This window comes from Protopterus annectens, chromosome 1.part1, assembly GCF_019279795.1.
Source record: "Protopterus annectens isolate FY-2018-M chromosome 1.part1, PAN1.0, whole genome shotgun sequence".
NCBI lineage: Eukaryota > Metazoa > Chordata > Ceratodontiformes > Protopteridae > Protopterus > Protopterus annectens.
This window is the reverse complement of record NC_056726.1, coordinates 1,463,501,190-1,463,519,569: the sequence shown is the minus strand read 5'-3', so window position 1 is coordinate 1,463,519,569 and position 18,380 is coordinate 1,463,501,190. Positions and strand designations below refer to the sequence as shown.

At 47.6% G+C, this 18,380-nt stretch overlaps 1 protein-coding gene across 1 annotated transcript in view; it reads right to left on the bottom strand.

The window, feature by feature from the left end:
- Window positions 1–18,380, bottom strand: part of HDAC1 (histone deacetylase 1) — a gene marked incomplete in the record, with an annotated part of 2,014,892 nt that overhangs the window by 1,826,766 nt on the left and 169,746 nt on the right.

Below are 18,380 nucleotides of genomic sequence, written 5' to 3'. Positions count from 1 at the left end.
ATTGGGACATGCAGGTATGCCTCTTAGGTCTAAAGTCATGAGCCAAGCCTTGCTGCCCAGCATGGGCAGAAGCTGCTGTAAGGTCAACATTTTGAATTTTGGTATATCCAGGAAAGTGTTTAGAATAGATGGGTCCAGTATTGGTCTCCATGCTTTGTCCTTTCTGGGTACCAACAGTCTTGAGTAAAATCATTGTCCCTGCTCATGCTGTGGCACTTGTCGCTGCGGTCAAGGACATGAGGGCAATTGAGCCTCTGCCCATTGATTTTTTGGCAGGTCTGGCCAACCGTTTGCTCTTGGTAAGGTATGGAAATAAAACTTCTAGCCATGTGACACTGTCTAGAACCCATTTGTCAGGTTATAATGTGCCAATTTTGATAAAAAAGTGCTAGTTTTCCCCCTAAGGGTGTTGCCAGAAGATAAGTGCTTGGTGCAGGCAGGGGGAAGTCATTGGGACTGTTTCCTGTATGGTTGTGATTCGTCTTCTCCACCTTTGGAGGTAGAGGCACTCCACTGCTTAGACCTGTAGGAACCTTGCGGCTGTGATCTGCCTCTCTGGCGTCTGGACCTGCCCCTTTGAGGCCTGTCTGAGACTGGAAAGGACCAATTCTTTGTAGGCCAGTGTCTGCTAAATCTAGGTGGCTGCACCTGTAAGAAATCCTTGACAGTTTGCATAGATTTAGCTTTGTCCTCCATTTTCTTTAACACCTCTACTGCCTTAACACCAAACAAGGTATCATGCTGTAAAGGAGCATCTAATAATTTTGCTTTAACATGGTCAGGCAGATTTTGTTCCTTTTAACCAAGCATGCCTCCTAATGACAGAACCCGTAACAGCGGCCCTGCAGGAGGCCTCCAGAGAATTGAACCCACATTGCATAGTATGCTTTCCAACTTGTTCAGCTGCATGCAATAAATCCTGTATTTCTTTGTTTTCTGCACATTCAGAATTAGCCATCATTTTCTGTTTAAGCAGTGTCATGATATATTGCTGATATTTGAGCATATGAAACTGGCAATTTAAAGCCCTTATAGCCAAAGTAGCAGATGTGCAAATCCCCCCCCCATCTATCCAGTGCCCTAGAATCCCTGTCAGAAGGGGGTAGGGTTTTTTGCAGTAGAAGCCTTGACCCCTTTCGGACCCTGTGAAATAGTTTCTGGGTCAGCAGTAGGGTTTTTGAAAAGGAATTTATGAGTCAGGGACCCTGTAGTATCTGTCCAGCTTAACAGGAGCTGGAGGTAAAGAGTCAGGGGTCAGACTAGACTCAGAACACATCTACAATGTCTAACACAGGTGGAATAGCTAGAGGCCAATGTTGAGGTAGTAAAAGGAAAATCAGTTTTTTTCTTAGATTCTGAAAAATCTGGGCTCTCCCAGTGGAAGTGCTCCCTCATGGTATGCAAAGTTTCCCCAAAAGAATAGTCCTCAGGAGAAGCTGAAGAAATTGACTCTTCAGTGTCAGAATCCTCATTTGGGGGGGGGGGGGGGGGGTATTCCTGATCAGAAGAGGAATCAGAAGAAATGGAAACCTGATTTGAAGATTCATAGTCTGTCTCTTGCCTAGGTCTCTTATCAGGAGGGGGATGGGAACCCCTGATCAAGGTAATTAAGTCTTTGGCCATTTTGAGCATCTGTTTTTTTGGGCATGGAGGCCTGTCCTTGTGGTTGGTGAACTTGTTTGCCTTTAAAGGTGTTTTAGCCTTTGTCTTTGATGTCGATTTAATATATAATTGTTTGGGTCTAAATACATCCTCAGAAGCAGATGCCTGCTCAGTGGCTCCGGACCCATCTGAGGGAATTCTCAAAGGCTCCAATACCTTGAAGTTTCCCGCGGCCTGGCCAACTCTACGTGAGAGTCTGAAGTGGCCTGCGACTCTAAAGTAGCGGGTGTCAGGGGCTGCGAAAGCACCTCGCTGAGGACCTGCGACTTTAGGAGCTTAGTCAGGTTTTGGACCTCGGTTGCCGGTCTTTCATTTTTTTGTGAACTCCAGTAGTCGGATGGCTATCAGATGACATTGTATAATTAAATCTTCGCCCAAAATAGCTTAATGCAAAATCGTACAGACGCTTAGTGCGTTGGTTAAATCTAGCACAACAGACAACTAGCAACGTTGTGGTCAGGGCTTAGGCAAGGAATACAATAAGAATGAAAATCCTTGAGGTATTTGCTTCCCACATGAATAAGAAGTTATGTACTCACCATAACATTCCATCGGAGTAGGTAGACTTCATTTGTCTGCAACCTTTGGGATTCTGATCCGACCTTGGATCAGAGCCGGCAATCTTTCACAGCTTAGATCTGAGCTCCTAGCTCCTCCCCTTCACCCATAATCCCCTGCCATCCCTGACTGACCTCAGATCAAGTTTGCCCATAACCAATAAGGCTGAAAAGGGAAACTAACTACCTTCCTTAAAAGGGCAGAGTAAACCCTTCTGGCCAAAAAACATCCGAAGGTCAGGGGGAAGGAGGGTGGGATGGTTGCAGACAAATGAAGTGTACCTACTCAGATGGAACGTTATGGTGAGTACATAACTTTTTAATCTGAAGTAGACTTAATTTGTCAGCAAACTTTGGGACAGAGTCCCCAGCTACCTGTACCTCGGGCGGCCTTCATGGAAGGATGTTCCGGAGCACTGCAGAGCCAAAGGATACTCTCCCTCTAGAGATAATACCCAATTTATAATGGTTGATGAAGGTATGAGATGAAGCCCAAGTGGCTGCTGAGCAAATATCATCCAAGGGTACTCTAGCCCGAAAAGCAGCAGAAGTAGACATGGACCGAGTAGAGTGGGCACGGACTCCCTGAGGTGTGGGCCTGCCAGAGCTTTCATAAGCCAAAAGAATGCATTGTAAAATCCACCTCGACAAGGTGACCTTCGACACACATTTACCCAAATTAAATTTGGCAAAGGAGACAAACAACTGGTCGGATTGTCTATGACCAGCCATTTTATGAATGTAAAAACGTAGCAGTCTATGCACATCTAAAGAATGTAGTTTGTATTCTCCTTTGTTCTGGTATTCAGGAAAGAAAACTGGCAGATTAATGGATTGGTTAATATTTGCCTCGGAAGCAATCTTAGGAAGGAATGAAGGATTGGTCCTGCGGTAAACCCTATCCTTGTGGAAGGTCAAGTAAGGAGGTTTTACACATAGGGCTTGAAGTTCAGAGACCCTCCTAGCTGAAGTAATAGCGACGAGAAAGGCTGTTTTCCATGACAAATGTTTGAGATCAGCTGAAGCTGCAGGTTCAAAGGGGGGAGCTATCAAGGCCTGAAGTACTAAAGTCAAATCCCAGGGAGGCACTACTTCCTTTATTGGAGGTCTGAGTAGGAAGGTGCCCTTCAGAAAGGTCTTGCATAACTCTGATGTGATCAAAAGGACCCAGTTCATGTCCCACGTGGTAATGAGTGATAGCTGCTAGTTGAACTTTGACTGTGGAACAGCTAGCCCCCTGATGAAAAAGCCCTGAAAGGAAATCCAAGACGGCGGGCAACGGAGCTGTGAAAGGGTCTAGATTCTGACGCTCCGCCCAAATAGCGAAATGTTTCCATTTACTCCTATAGACTTTCCTAGTAGAGGGCTTGTGTGCTACTACTAGGATAACTAACTGGGGAAGAGATACCGGGACTCCTAGCTACGAGTGGAACTGGAGCAACCAAGCCGTAAGCTTGAGATTGTCCAGATTCGGGACTGGGAGGCCTAGGGGGTGGGAAATCAGATCCGGAAGGGGATCTAGAATCCAAGGCAGATTCACCAGATGAGACCAGAGATAAGGGAACCAAGCTTGACGAGGCCAGAATGGGGCAATGAGGATCATTTTGCTCCCCAACAGATTGGCTTTCTGTAGAAGCTTCAGCATCAGAGGTAGAGGAGGGTAAGCATAAAGTAGACCAGGAGGCCAAGCATGTGCCAGAGCGTCTCTCGGGAATTCCCCGGCGGGGGGAATTAGGGGGAATTAGAGCGAAGTAGCTGCTGCATTTAGTGTTTGAAGGAGAGGCGAAGAGATCGCAACAGGGGTTGTCCCCATACAGCAAATATCCGCTTCGCTACCTGGGGATTGAGAGACCACTCTTAAGGAGACAGTATGGTGCGACTGAGTTCGTCCACCAGGATGTTGGACCGTCCCAGAATGTGCATTGCAATAAGAAAGCGGTTGGTGGAGATCGCCCATTCCCACACTCAGCTTCGACAGTTGGTAGGACCTGGTTCCCCCGTTTGTTGATGTACCAGACCACCGACATGTCTGACTGAACTGCAACTGTTCCTGTAGGAAGAAGGCTCTGAAGTGCTTGCAACGACAACAGCACTGCCCTCATCTCTAGAGCATTTATATACAATGAGGTCTCTATCATTCCACGTGCCTTGGACCGTCCTGTCCACATAATGCCACCCCACCCAAGGCGGGAGGCGTCCGTGGTCACCGTGGTTAGTGGAGGGGCCATGGAGAAAGGGCATCCTGCTTGGAGGTCCGGTGATTGTAACCACCATGCGAGAGCCCTTTTGCAAGCCTTGCTGAGGGGAATGGGGCGACAGAGGATATCGACGGAAGGACCATTGGACTTTGAGTCAACTGCAAAACCCTCATGTTCAGGTGAGCCATGGGGAGCAGGGTAATTGCGGCCACCATGGAGCCCAGCGCCCTCAGGACCAACCTAGCCAGGGGAGCAGACTATAGTAAAATGGCCTGCACATGTAGCCTCAGGGCGTGAAGCCGTTCAGTGGTTAAGGCGGCTAGTAAGTTGCTGGTGTCTAATCCGGCCCCGATAAAGTCCATCACCTGAGTCGGGTTGAGAAAGGATTTGTCAGCGTTGACTGTGATCCCAAACCAGGGAGCAAGGTGGAGAAAGTAATTCCTGGCCGAGCAGAATAGATGCCTTGTTTGGGCAGTCAGGAGCCAGTCGTCTAGGTATGGAAACACCTGCATTCCCTGAAGCCTGAGGTGGGCCGCTATCACTGCTAATACCTTGGGGAACACCCTGGGGGCTGAGGAGACCGAAGGGAAGGACCCTGAACTGATCATGACTGGCTCCTAGCCGGAAGCGGAGAAACCTCCTGGATCGCTTGTCCATCAAAATGTGGTAATACACATCCTTGAGGTCCATCGAGCACATCCAGTCGCTCTCCTGCAACAGGGGGAGAATGGATTGAAGGGTGACCATCCGGAACTTTTCTTTGGTTACGGACAGGTTCAGAAGGGAGAGATAGAGGATTGGCCTTAGGTCCCCTGTCTTTTTTGGCACCAAAAAGAACCTGGAGTAGTAACCCGATCCGAACTGGTCTGGGGGGACGTGTTGGATGGCTCTTTTTCCTAAGAGCTGCTGAATTTCCGCAGCTGCAGCCGCCCGCTGATCGGGTGGAACGTCGGGGAGGCATTTTGGTTGGTGAGGGGTGTGAGAAGGGAATTTGGTATCCTCTGGATATGATGCGAAGCACCCAGCTGTCTGTCGTGAGGGACTCCCAAGCTGCCAGAGGCCTCGAAAAACGTCCCCCGACTGCCTCCAGAGAGGAGCAGTCGGGCAACCCCTCGGTCGCTGGGTGGGCCGGTCAGAGAAAGCTTCTGGCCCCACCATTCCTCAGGCCCCCTCTGCCTCTAGGGCAGCGTCCACCCTGTCCTCTGCCACGGAAGGACTGGGGATCCAGAGCGGACTGGGATTGTTGCGACTTCCGGAACTACATCTTCTGTTCCTTTTGGTTCTTGGAGAAGGACCTCTGGGGAGCAGAGAAGCGGCCTCCGACGGCAGACATCTTTCTGTCCTTTTCGCTCCGGACCAAAGTCTCGAAGTCTTGCCAAACAGGGCAGAACCATCGAAAGGGGCATTAGCAAATGATGCCTTGAAGGGTTCCGCGAAATCGCAATGCCAGAGCCAGGCCTGACGCCGCATGACGAGGCCTGTTCCTCTGACTCTAGCAGCTCCCTCTGTGGCGTGGGACAACAGCCACATAGAGATGTTAGATATGGATCTGAGAGTGACCATCTGAGTGGAGTACAACCGCTTCTCCTCCACCGACATGGACTCCAGGGGCGACGCAGCATACTCTGATAAGGTCCTGCTGCAGTCGAACACATGCCATGTAGTTCAGTAACCTCACAGAGAAGGTCGCTTAACTAAAAGCCCACTTCCCTAAACGGTCCAAACGGGACTCCATGCTCGGTGGACAGACCGAGGGACTGAGCCAATTCCCTCTTGGTGGCCGCCGCCACCAACATGGCATCTACAGGGGGGACCATTGCTCCAATGGGACCTCAGAGGGCGGACTAAGGATTTTATCCGGGTGTTTGGGGACTGGCTCAACAGGGTCCGGCTCCTTCCACGCCCTAGTGGTAATAAGGTCCACTAAGGGGGTCGGGCGGAGGGGACACCCAAGAGGTAGATGGGCCTGCTTCGAATGCCTCCAGGAACACAGATTCGTCCGAGGAAGCCTTGGGGGCAGACCACCCCCCTCTTATCCTGAGCATTTCCACGTCTCCAAAGGAGACATCCTCGGGGGGTGACATAGGGCAGCCTTCCCCTTCATCCAAATCCGTGTCATCAGTCAAAGACTCTGGGGAGTCCATGTGCCTCCTCTTGCACTTTCGCTTGTGAGGGATGTCCTCGGGGTGGGGGGCGAGGCTGTCAGAGGAAGTCTCACCAGCCACGTCCTGTTCCAAGGGAACGACCTGGGACATCAAAGCAGGCTGTCCCTGGGGCCGGGTGATGGAAGCCGGACCCAACAGAGAGGGAGTGCGGGGCGGAGCCGAAGGAAGGACTGGGGGCCTGGAAGCACTCGACAGAGCCCTCTCCACCACATTGAAAGCAGAGGGAGAGCCGCTCTCTCTGGGATCCAAGAGCAAACCCTCGCTCTGATCAGATGGACGGATCAGGGTCGGCGCCAAAGCCATCGGATCCGAAGGACCAGTGTGCTCAGACCTACACGGAGCCGAAGACACACTGATTCCCTCTGATCCGACGCTCAGCCCATGGCTCAGAGAGCCCGGATCTGACAAACGGACCCAACAGGCTCGAGGGAAGAGTCGGCGCCGAAGTACCCGATACTGTCAGCACCGACCCACCTCCGGCTCCAAGGCTGCTCGGCTCCGAACCCAGGAAGCTGGTCAGAGAAGGAGCTTTCGGGGCAAAGAAAGGTGTCGAGCTCACCCCCTGGAGGGGGGGGGGGCAGGAGCACTCCCATCTGCACTTGGGCCTGGAGAAACCTTCGCATCATCCGGTCCAAATCTGCATCGGAAAGGCTACGAGTATCTCAATGAGGCCACAGAGGCTGGCCGGGAATGCCGCCTCGATGACCTCGACGGAGATCAGGTCTCCTCCTCGGGGCCCGGTGAGAAGCACAGAGACCGGATCAGAGAAGGAGGAGACAGTGAAGCCCTGGAGGGAGAAGACCGCTTAGCCAGGGGGCCGAAAAGGAGGCCTCGGCCCTCCGCTTGTGGTGCTTCTCCCTCCTTTCCTGACCTCCCTCTCCTCCGGAACTGCAGTGGGAGTTTGAGTCCCAACCGGAGGGAGAGAGGCAGGAGTGGCCACCAGAGATGGGGAGGCGGCCACAGAAGCACCGGAGGCCGAATCCGGGGGCAAAAGTTCAGCTAGGATCAGCTTCGACCTCCGATCCTTCAGTGCCCTGGGGTTGAACGCCACGCAGATGGAACACCCAGAGGAAAGGTGTTCAACCCCAAGGCACAGAACACAGAGTGTGGCCATCTGCTGGGGAGAGCTTATGGCCACACTCTGTGCACTAAAAAAAAAAAAAAAAAAAAAAAAAAAAAAGATGGGTTTTGGGGCCTCAGACATCTAAGTAAAAAGACACTCGTTAGGCCCCAAACACACAAAAGCTACGCACCAGCGAAGGGGAGGGAGGGCAAGTTTAACTAAAAGGTATGTTAAAAAGGGAAACCTAACCACAAAAAACACTCTTACACTTGAGGATAAGTTTTAAAAACTCACAAAACACTCTAGAAGACCCTAAGAACCAGGAGCTCAAAAATCTAGCTGCTGACAGAAGCGCGGCAAACTAGATCTGAGGTCAGGGATGGCAGGGGATTATGGGTGAAGGGGAGGAGCTAGGAGCTCGGATCTAAGCTGTGAAAGATTGCCGGCTCAGATCAGAGGTCGGATCCGAATCCCAAAGGTTGCTAACAAATGAAATCAACTACTTCAGATATACAATTAACTTTTTCTGACATCTGTCTGGAGCAAGAAAAATAAAAGTTTCCCCAACGGGGTACTTAACTTTTAATAAAGACTTCGGATCTGAAACTCGAACACGAAAATCTCAGGAGTCGGCCAACCGGCACTTGCGAACTGCTTCGGGCACCACGCAGCAAGAAAGACTAAATAAAACGGCGTCGGCTGCATCTTTTATACCACTGACGACCTGATGTCAGGGAAGAGGCGACAGCAACCGACGCAGGACCCAAGATTTTGGAATTCAGGCTGACTGAGGGCAACCTGCCAGCAGGATAACCCAAACGTAATGACTGCTACAGTGAAACACAAAGAACATCAGCTGTATACAGAGACCCACTTTGTTGCTCAAGCCATGGAGTTAGATGCTTAGTGGTGAAAACGTGCACCAGACTCTTGACAAATAGTACAGATATCCAACGAATGTTCATGAAGCATGTACTTGGGGGGGGGGGGGGGGGCAGCCACTCTGCTGGTGCAGTTAACTGCAAATATGGTGGCTCAGTGGTACGAGCGCTACCTTATCACCTGGGTCAGGGTAGAAATCTTGCCCTCTGGTGATCACCACGAATACTTCTGTCCTTCGTGTATACTCCACAAAAAACATTAGTGGGATTGTTAAACTGGTTGCAATCCTATATGCATGCTGTGAGAGTATATTGTATAAGAGTACCTACAATAATCGATAAAAACACTCCTGTAACTAGGGTAATGGTTCAAAAGGTCTAAAAGACTGTAGCATGGCAGAGGAAAGATCTAGCCAATGCCATTGCAGCTGGAGACAACAAAAATCTGCTCTCTGGTTGATTGCCCCAGTTACAGAACACAAACTGGGGACAACTGGGTAATGTAATGCTCCGACACCAAACAAATACAAGTCAGTCTTTCGGCTTTTCCCCGATTAGGGGTCGCCACAGCGGAACTCTAGTCAGCTAATGATTGGCAGTAGATTTTTACGTGCTGGCTTGCCGGGCCCAACGCTCAACCTTCAATGAAGGAATGCCCATTCACGCATGTCTACATACAGAAGACGCTCTGAGAATCGAACGTGCAATGTCCAACTGAGGCAACAACGCTACCGCAGTACAGTACAGTTTTGTACCTACCATAAATGTAGATGTCCGAACTGGATAGCATCTGCAGTCATAACAACTGGGTTGTCCTGTCGTCAGGCAGCCCTGCAGTCGGCCGGATTCCAAAGTCCGGCTTCGGCTGATGTCGCACTTCACCCGACGTCATCTCTGCTGGTCTCCGGGTATAAAGGCATCAGCCGACGCCATTTTCTTCAGTGTTTCTTGCCCCAGATGCCAGTTGCCCTTCCTGGAAGGCTATTTTTTGGATAAATGCCAATGTTTCCAAAAGGATAGAAGGCAAACTCAGAAAATAAGCATATATGTACATATATACAAACAAATACACCATAAAAGACTCCCCCCACTAGCTAGCTATTAGGAGGGTAAATACCCTAGGAGTACCACAGAGGGGAAGGAGGGAGGGTAATCCTGACTGCAGATGCTATCCAGTTCGGACATCTACATTTATGGTAGGTACAAAACTGTACTATGTCCTTCATGGATGCATCTGCAGTCATAACAACTGGGTAGAATACCATAGCCAACTAAGGGAGGAGGAAAAATTTAGATTATGGTGTGGTTAGGATCCCTTGCAGCACAGCAGTGGCAAACCCTGCTCGGGATCTGGAGTACAATGGTAAGTTATAATGCTTGGCAAATGTATGCACGGAGGTCCAAGTAGCCGCCTCAATGTCCTTGGTTGCCACACCTCGTAGGAAGGCTGTGGTAGTGGCTGTTGCCCTTGTAGAATGAGGCCTTATGTTCTGTGGAATTGGTTTTCCATGGAAAGAGTAACAGAACCGTATGCAATTTCTTATCCATTTGGAGATTGTCTGTTTGGAAATTGCTTTTCCTTCCCTTCCTGTTGCATAGGCTACAAAAAGCTGGTCAGTTTTTCTGCTACTTTTTGTTCTGTCCAGGTAGTAGCGTAACTGGCTATGGACATCCAAGGAATGCAGCATTCTTTCCCCTCTGTTTTGTGGGTTGGGAAAGAAGGTAGGTAGGTGGATTGCCTGGTTTAAAGACACTCTGGATATCACCTTAGGCATAAACGTAGGATTAGTCCTCATGGACACTATCTTGGTGGAAGATTAGGAAGGGCTGAACCGCCATTAGGGCCTGAAGTTCAGAGACCCTCCTTGCTGAGGTTATTGCCAGTAGGAAAGCAGTTTTCCACAATAGATGCTGTAGGTCCGCTGTTGCTGCTGGTTCAAAAGGTGCGAGTGTCAATTTTTCTAGCACAAAGTTCAAATCCCAAGCTGGCAATGGTGGTTTCCTTGGAGGTTTTACATTCTTGATTCCTCTGAGGAACTGCCTGAGTAAAGGGTGTGAAAAGACAGGTGGATCAAAGCTGTATTCTGCTGAAATAGCTGATGCATGTATCTTGATGGAGGAATAGGACAGGCCTGTATGTAGAAGCTCTGCCAGATACTCCAGAATGTTAGCCATATTTATAATTGACACATCTTTTCCTCTTTCTGTGCTCCAAATGACAAACCTTTTCCATTTTCCTGCATAGTTCCTTCTTGTTGAAGGTCTGCGGGCTTCAAGGATAATGTCTTTAACCCTTTGGGAAAGTTCTGGGTTAGTTGCTGCTATGTGATGTTCCATGCAGTCAGTTGCAACGTTTTTAGGTTTGCATGTATGATGCTGTAATTGTTCTGAGTTAACATCAAAGGCATCAGGGGTATTGGCCACATGTCCCGAGACATGCTCCTCAGTAATGGGTACCAGTGTTGTCTTGGCCAGTTTGGAGCTATCAGGGTTATCCTTGGACGTTCCTCCTTGATTTTTAGTAATACCTTGTGTATCAAGGGAAGAGGTGGAAATGCATATGCTGTTAGACCTTTCCAGCTGAAGGAGAGCGAATCCACTTTCCATGCAAGTGGGTGGAATGTCCTTGTGCAGAATTTTTTGAGTTGGTGATTGAGAGGGGAAGCGAATAGATCTCTATCTGTGGTCTTCCCCATTTCTTTGAGATGGTCTTGAAGATGTCCGGGTGTAGCATCCATTCGTGGGCATCCTATGTGGTTCTGCTCAATATGTCTGCTAAAGTATTGTCCTTTCCCGGTACAAATATTGCCTGTAGCTGGATGTTGTAGCTGAGTGCCAGGTTCCAAAGCTCCAAAGTCATTCTGCATAGGGGGTATGAATGAGTGCCTCCCTGCTTGTTGATGTACCACATGACTGTGGTGTTGTCTGTCCTTATCATCAAAAGGCCCTCTTTTAGAAATTGTCTGAAATTTTGGATTGCCAGTTTTACTGCCAGCATTTCTTTTAGGTTGATGTGCAGGTGGAATTGATCCTGCGTCCACAATCCTTGTACGCATTTGTCCAGCATGTGAGCCCCCCATCCTAGGTCTGAGGCGTCTGTTGTGATGGTCTGGCTTGCTTGATAGCTGTGAAAGGGTAGGCCTGGGTTTGATTGGCATGCTTGTGCCCACCATAGGAACTCCTGTTTTAGGCATGGGATTAGTGGAATTTCTGCTTCTAGGCTGTGCCTGTGTTGGGACCATAAATTCCTTGGGTACCACTGTAGTTCTCATATGTAGTCTGGCATGTGGAACCAAGATTATGCATGATGCCATGTAGCCCAGGGCCTGCAGGACTTTTCTTGCTGTTAACTTGTTTTGTTTTGTTAGAGCCAAGAAGTAAAGAGGGAGTTTTTGTTTTTCTGCGGTTAGGAATGCCATTTGTTTTAGTGTCCAATTCCGCGCCCAGGAATGTCCTTGTTTGGGATGGTATCAGCCTTGACTTTTGTAAATTGACTGTGTATCCCAGTGCTTGTAGCAAGTAAATGACCCTTTGTAAATCTGTTGTCAGCTTGCTTTTGTTGTCCCCTTGTAGCAGGCAGTCGTCCAGGTATGGATAAATTTGGATTCCCTGTAGTCTGCAGTGGGCGATTACTGATGCCAGGCATTTTGTGAATACTCTGGGCGCAGTAGAGAAGCCAAAGGGCAATGCTGAGAATTGATAATGCTCTGATCCTGCAAGAAATCTGAGGTATCTTCTGCAAATTGGTCGAATGGGGACGTGCAGGTATGCCTCCTTGAGATCTAGAGTTACCAGCCAACACTCCTTGCCCAGCATGGGAAGAAGTTGCTGTAGGGTCAGCATTTTGAATTTCGGGACAATGATGTATGTATTTAAGGTGGACAGGTCGAGAATAGGTCTCCAACTTTTTTCCTTTCTTGGAACTAGGAATAGTCTGGAGTAAAATCCTTTGCCTTGTTCTGTTATTGGCACTCTTTCCACAGCTCTCATCTTTGCTAATTGCATTATCTGCTGTAGAGCTTCTGTTTTTTGATTTGGAGGCAGGTTTGGCATTCCTCTTTTGACTGGTAAAGTGTGAAAGTGGAACCGGTAACCTTGGTCTATGGTTTGCAAAATCCACTTGTCTTTTGAGATGTAGTGCCAGTTTTTCGAAAATAAGGTTAATTTTCCGCCTAATGGGGCTGCTATTTGTTCCCTGGTAGGCGGATGAAGAGTTAAGTCACTGTGATTGTGCTGTTGTAGTGGTAGTGGCTGAGTCTGTGCCTCTGTTATTACCTTGCCACTGTCGTCCTCTGTAGGCACCTCCTCTGGATTGGTTTCTGCCTCTGGAATGTCTATTCCTGCCCCTTTGGGATCTTGTGGAGTCAGGAAAGGACCAGTTTTTGGCAGGCCAGTTCCTGCTAAACCTTGGGGGCTGGACCTGCAGGAAATCTAACCGTTTGAACAGATTTTGCCTTTTCTTCCATTTTCTTCATTACCTGCTGGGCAGATGTACCAAACAAACTGGTCTTATCCATAGGAGCATCTAATAACTTAGCTTTAACATGATCCGGTAAGACTTGTTCCTTCAGCCATGCATGCCTTCTTATCACTGTGCCAGTCATGGCTGATCTAAATGAAGCCTCCAGTGCATCATAGCCACATTTTAAGGAATTGTTACTAACCTGTTGTATGTTATTTACCATTTCTAATACATATTTCTTATCTATAGAGTCATCAGAGGATAGTTTTTTAGCTAACTGATCAAGCATAAACTCTTGGTATTGTATCATGTGAAACTGACAGTTTAATGCTCTAGCTGAGAGAGTAGCTGAGGTATAAACTTTTTTGCCCCATCTGTCTAAAGACCTGGCTTCCCTTTCCGAAGGAATAGGGTTTTTTGCTGTGGTAGAGGCTACCGCCTTAGGCCCTTGGGATATAGTTTCGGGGTCTGCAAGTGGGGCCTTGTAAAGGTGATGATGCGTGTCTGGTACCCTGTAAAATCTGTCTGGTTTGGCAGGGGCTGGAGGTAAGGAATCTGGTGCAGAGCAGACATCATTAAAGGCATCGTCCACAACAGAGAGGACAGGAGGTATAGCTAAGGGCCTGTGTTGTGGAAGATGCAGAAAAGTCCTAAGTCTTTTTCTGGAATCTGAGAAATCCTGTTGCTGCCATTGGAATTGTTCTCGCATGGCATGTAAGGTTTCCCCAAAGGAGAATTCTTCTGGTGGAGAAGCAGCTGGAATGGATTCTTCAGCATCTGAGTCTTCATAATTGGAGAAAGGATCCACTGGCTGGTCAGTAATATCCGAGTCATCCGCAGAATCAGAGGACACAGGCTCGGGGGGCTCTGCCCTAGGTCTCTTCTCTGGGGGCTGAGAGGCCCTGTCTGGGTGAGATTGAGATCCCCTGATTAAGGATATTAAATCTTCTGCCAGAGTAAGCATTTGTGAACTAGAAGTAGGCCTGGTTGGGGGGGGTTTAACAGGCACTGATTTAGTAGACTTGGCTGCTTTAGCCCTGGCAAAGGCCTTAATGGACATGGCTGCAGGAGGCCTAGCAGCACCACGTGCTGGGGTAGAGACATCCAAAGGGATGGTGTCTGATAATTCACTAGAAGCCACTGTAGTAGGTAAAATTTCAGAGGCCGATTCAAGTAAGGTAGCAGGAACCTCAGAAGTAGTCAAAGATTCAGCTGTGCTTTGATCAGTTTTCTCGGTTTCGGCCGAAACCGAGACACTCTCGGTTTGCTTCGCCATGGTTTCGGCCGAAACAGTGGACCGCGAGTGTCGGTCTGTTTCTTTACAATTTGGGTAGTTGGAGGATCCGACGGCATAATGTACGCAAATTCTGAACCGAAAAACTAAACTGTTCAGCAAACTCCGACCGACGCCTAAGCGTTCGTCGGTTAAAGGAAGCACAGGCCGAACAGGCTGCTACGTCGTGGTCTGGGCCTAAACAAGGCAAACAGTAAGAGTGGAAATCTTTATGAGGTATTTGTTTCCCACAAGTTAAACAGTTATTGACTTTTTCTGACATCGGCTGAGGCAAGAAAGAGTCCCCAACGGGGTACTTAGCTTTTAGAAGTCTTCGAAGTAGTATTCGGTAGTAGAAATCTCTGGATCCGACCGACCGGCACTTGCGAACAGCTTCTGCTTGGCCACGCGGCAAGAAAGACTGAAGAAAATGGCGTCGGCTGATGCCTTTATACCCGGAGACCAGCAGAGATGACGTCGGGTGAAGTGCGACATCAGCCGAAGCCGGACCCGGACTTTGGAATCCGGCCGACTGCAGGGCTGCCTGACGACAGGACAACCCAGTTGTTATGACTGCAGATGCATCCATGAAGGACATCAAACAAATACACATACTAGAAAAATTTGAGGAATTTTTCTCCACACAAAAAACTGAAGTTACTCTTCAGAAACTTCACATTAACCCAAACTAGCTAAAAAGCTAGTCCAGAATCAGAAAAACAGCAGAATGCACTAGATTTTCTCAACAGGGTACTTTATCCTGGAATCCAAGGCACATAACGCATTGAGTGAAAAAGGGTCACAAAATTAAAAAACTTTTGGCACTGGCTGAGATCAGTCTTACCACAGACATCGATGTGAGAAGGGGTTAGCCCTTATGGGGGGGGGACGACAAGGAAATAAAAAACATGGAAGGTCCCCCCCCAAAGTGACCTTAACTGCCCAATAAGTATCAGCAGCAGACTGCTAATCCTTAAAAAGCCCTCAGACTACTCAAGTGACAGGAAAGCTGAGAAGGGCTTTGTTCCCAAACCAGTTTCAGCTCAGCTTGATCTGAACAGTGTGACCATGTGGAAAATTCTTTTGAAGCTTTGTAAAATGGCTTGTTCCTACATCCTTAACAGGATGCAAGCCCTACAGCCAATGCTACTGTAGCAGTGATTATAAATTAACATCTTTAGTTACCATTCCTCATGACTCGGCCTTAAAACAGTACCCAAGCCTAAGATTGGGGGGGGGGGGGGGTAAAGCCACAAGTGGTACATCACACAGTTCCACTAAACAGGGCATGCCCCAAGACTAGTATCTATGCACAAGCGATTATGAAAAGCCTGGTGAATTCAAGCATGCAAACAGAGCGAGATGGAACAGCCACGTGTTTGCCTAAAAGCACATGGTTTAAGAGACAGCAACTCAAACACAACTTAATATGTACAAGAAACTTTACTGCTAGCCTAACAGAATTCTGACAAACCACAGTGGCTAGCCAAATTCTGGTCATAAATAGGCTCTTCTGCTAAATCTAGGCATGCTTAAGAAAATTAAGGGGCAACTGGGGAATTCAACTAAGTCCTCTGCTGCAACCCTGGAACAGATTTTTCTTGGTGGGGGCTAGAGGACAAATCTGGCGTTTTCCTGCTACAGTTGCACATTGAGAACAGCAAACTGAAACATAAATCAAGAGTTTCCTCTGCAAAGAAAGCCTCAGTGACAATGTCCAGATTTTCATGGTCTGACACTGGAAGAGGAAAGGGTGGAAGGGATAAGGTACACAGGTGGAAGCAGAAGAGACCTTAAAAATCAGGAATTCAGGAAGCTCTTGAAATCTTTCCAGAAAAATATGCCAGGTTTGTTAAATGGGGGGGGGGGGGATGTAGACAAGAAATTCCCACCACCCTCTCACCCTACCTCAAACATAAGCAAACAGATGCATACTAGACTGAAACATGACAGCAAGAACTTGACAGCACTAGCGGGAAATGTAAAGCATTCTCTCAACTTAAAATTTTCTAGACACACTAACAAAAGATATGAATCTCCGTTCTCAGTAAGTTCAGGGATAATGTTAGACAATGTACCAAGCTCATCCATAATGTATTCCCAAATCCATATGGGTATAGCCAATAAATTAGTACACAAATTCATAACTTTATCCCAGTTACCCATACAGATACAACCACAACCTCTGGAAATCCTTAGAATCTGTTAAGGCATTAACACTTTTTTAGGACAGCATATTGAAATATCAGGGTACATTCTCAGCATCACGTGTGCATTATCCAAGCTTCTAATTTACACTGCTCAACATTAACCTGTAGGTTTTGTTGCTAGGTGCCGGGAGACATTTCTACAGACCTAGAGAATTACAGGTCCAACCACCTCAGTCTTGTATGCAAATCCAAGAAAATTTATGCAGAAAAACTGGCAGCTTGACTTACCTACACCCCACTAACCTGGGTTTTGTGAAGTGCAGAGCCAGTCTCCAGGACCTAGTAAAACTATTTTAAAAAGGCTACAAGGACTGAACAATGATCACACTGTTAACATTGCTCATCTTGACCTGGCCAAGGCTTTTAACCCCATACCCTCATGCTGGTATAACTGAAAAGTTGGACAAATTCCCTACATTGTCCACTGGACTGCAAAACAGTTATCCAACAGATCCTACGTCATGAAAGTTATGAAATCCTACAAATACTTGGGAACTGATTAAGGATATGCAAACAAAAAAAACAAAAAAAAACAACTGCACGCAAAAACCTCCTGTACTGCAAGGATCAATGAAGTGCCCACTCCTATTTGGTATTTATTTTGCAGCAGTCCAGGTGTGGTTGAACAAGTTTACAGATTAATATCAGTGTCACCAAATCCTCATCCACCAATAGTAAACTGCTCCAGACCAGGCTGGAGCACGCATAAACCTGATAAACCAAAAACTGTCACCAGCTAAATGCCAAGAACTGCAACATGCTCCCACCTCATATGTGGTACTTCAAAATAGATGCAGTCACAAGAGACCTTGGTACTTATGTGGGCAACTCACTTAGAGAATAGTGAGTCCATCAGTCAGGAAAACTGATCTCATCCACACTTTCAAGGTAACGCCTCCTAGATCAAGTAGCTTAGTGGCACCTCCAAGGTGACAAGCGTCTCAGTGAGCTACAAAGACCCAATCCTATTTGGCTTATTCACAAAAACCAGTGGCTCCACAAACACCCACACTAGGTATCTAAACTTGCACCAGAGACTCAATGGAGGGATATGCTGCCAACTTAGCGTATTCAGCGCCTATGGAATAAGCCACTACAGGCCAAGCAAAGTACTACTTGGCTGTCTAAGGCTAGACAGTATAATTGGATGGCCAGGAATAAAAACTTACACCAAGATTATGTACAGCTTTGCTCGACTTGCGATTTGGTCACTAAAATACTCAAAAGGGTGGTAAGAACTTAAATGTCTACTTATAAAGCATACATGGCTAGGTCTCCGTTTTCCATCATTTCATGACAGGAATGCAGAAAATACTAGGCAACAGTAGACTCATTTTCCCGTGTTAATGTAGTTTACCAAAAGGTATCAGAAAAAAAAAAATAGGACGACCTGAGCTTTGAGAGGAGGTTTTGAAAAGAAAAACAAGTACACAGAAAGTAACAGGAACACTCCATTATAAATGTTTATTTTATTTAACATTTAACAGGGAGAGTGACTTGGAAAGAGCTAATTTTCAGCAGATGCATGGGGAGAAACGTTCCCACACATCTCTAACTTGGGAGGAAACCTGAACACCTGGAGGAAACCCACACAAATGCAGGGAGGACATGCAGACTCCACAGAGAAGGCACCCCAGCTCTTGCTGTGAAGCAAAGTTAACAGCTGCACAACAGTGAGAAGCTGTGTCTACTTAACCAGTGTTCCATTACTTTAGAGTCCGTTCTGATGTGCAGAGTCTCCTGCTCAAAGCAATGCTGCAGGCAATTCCACATAACCACTTGCATGCAACTTGCCATAAAGGAGGATAACTGCCAGAGCAGAGAACACCGGCGCAGCACAGCAAAGCTGGTCTGGCAGCCTAAAACCTCTACCACAGGACTAGTCTTCCATGAAAGTTTCACTAAATTT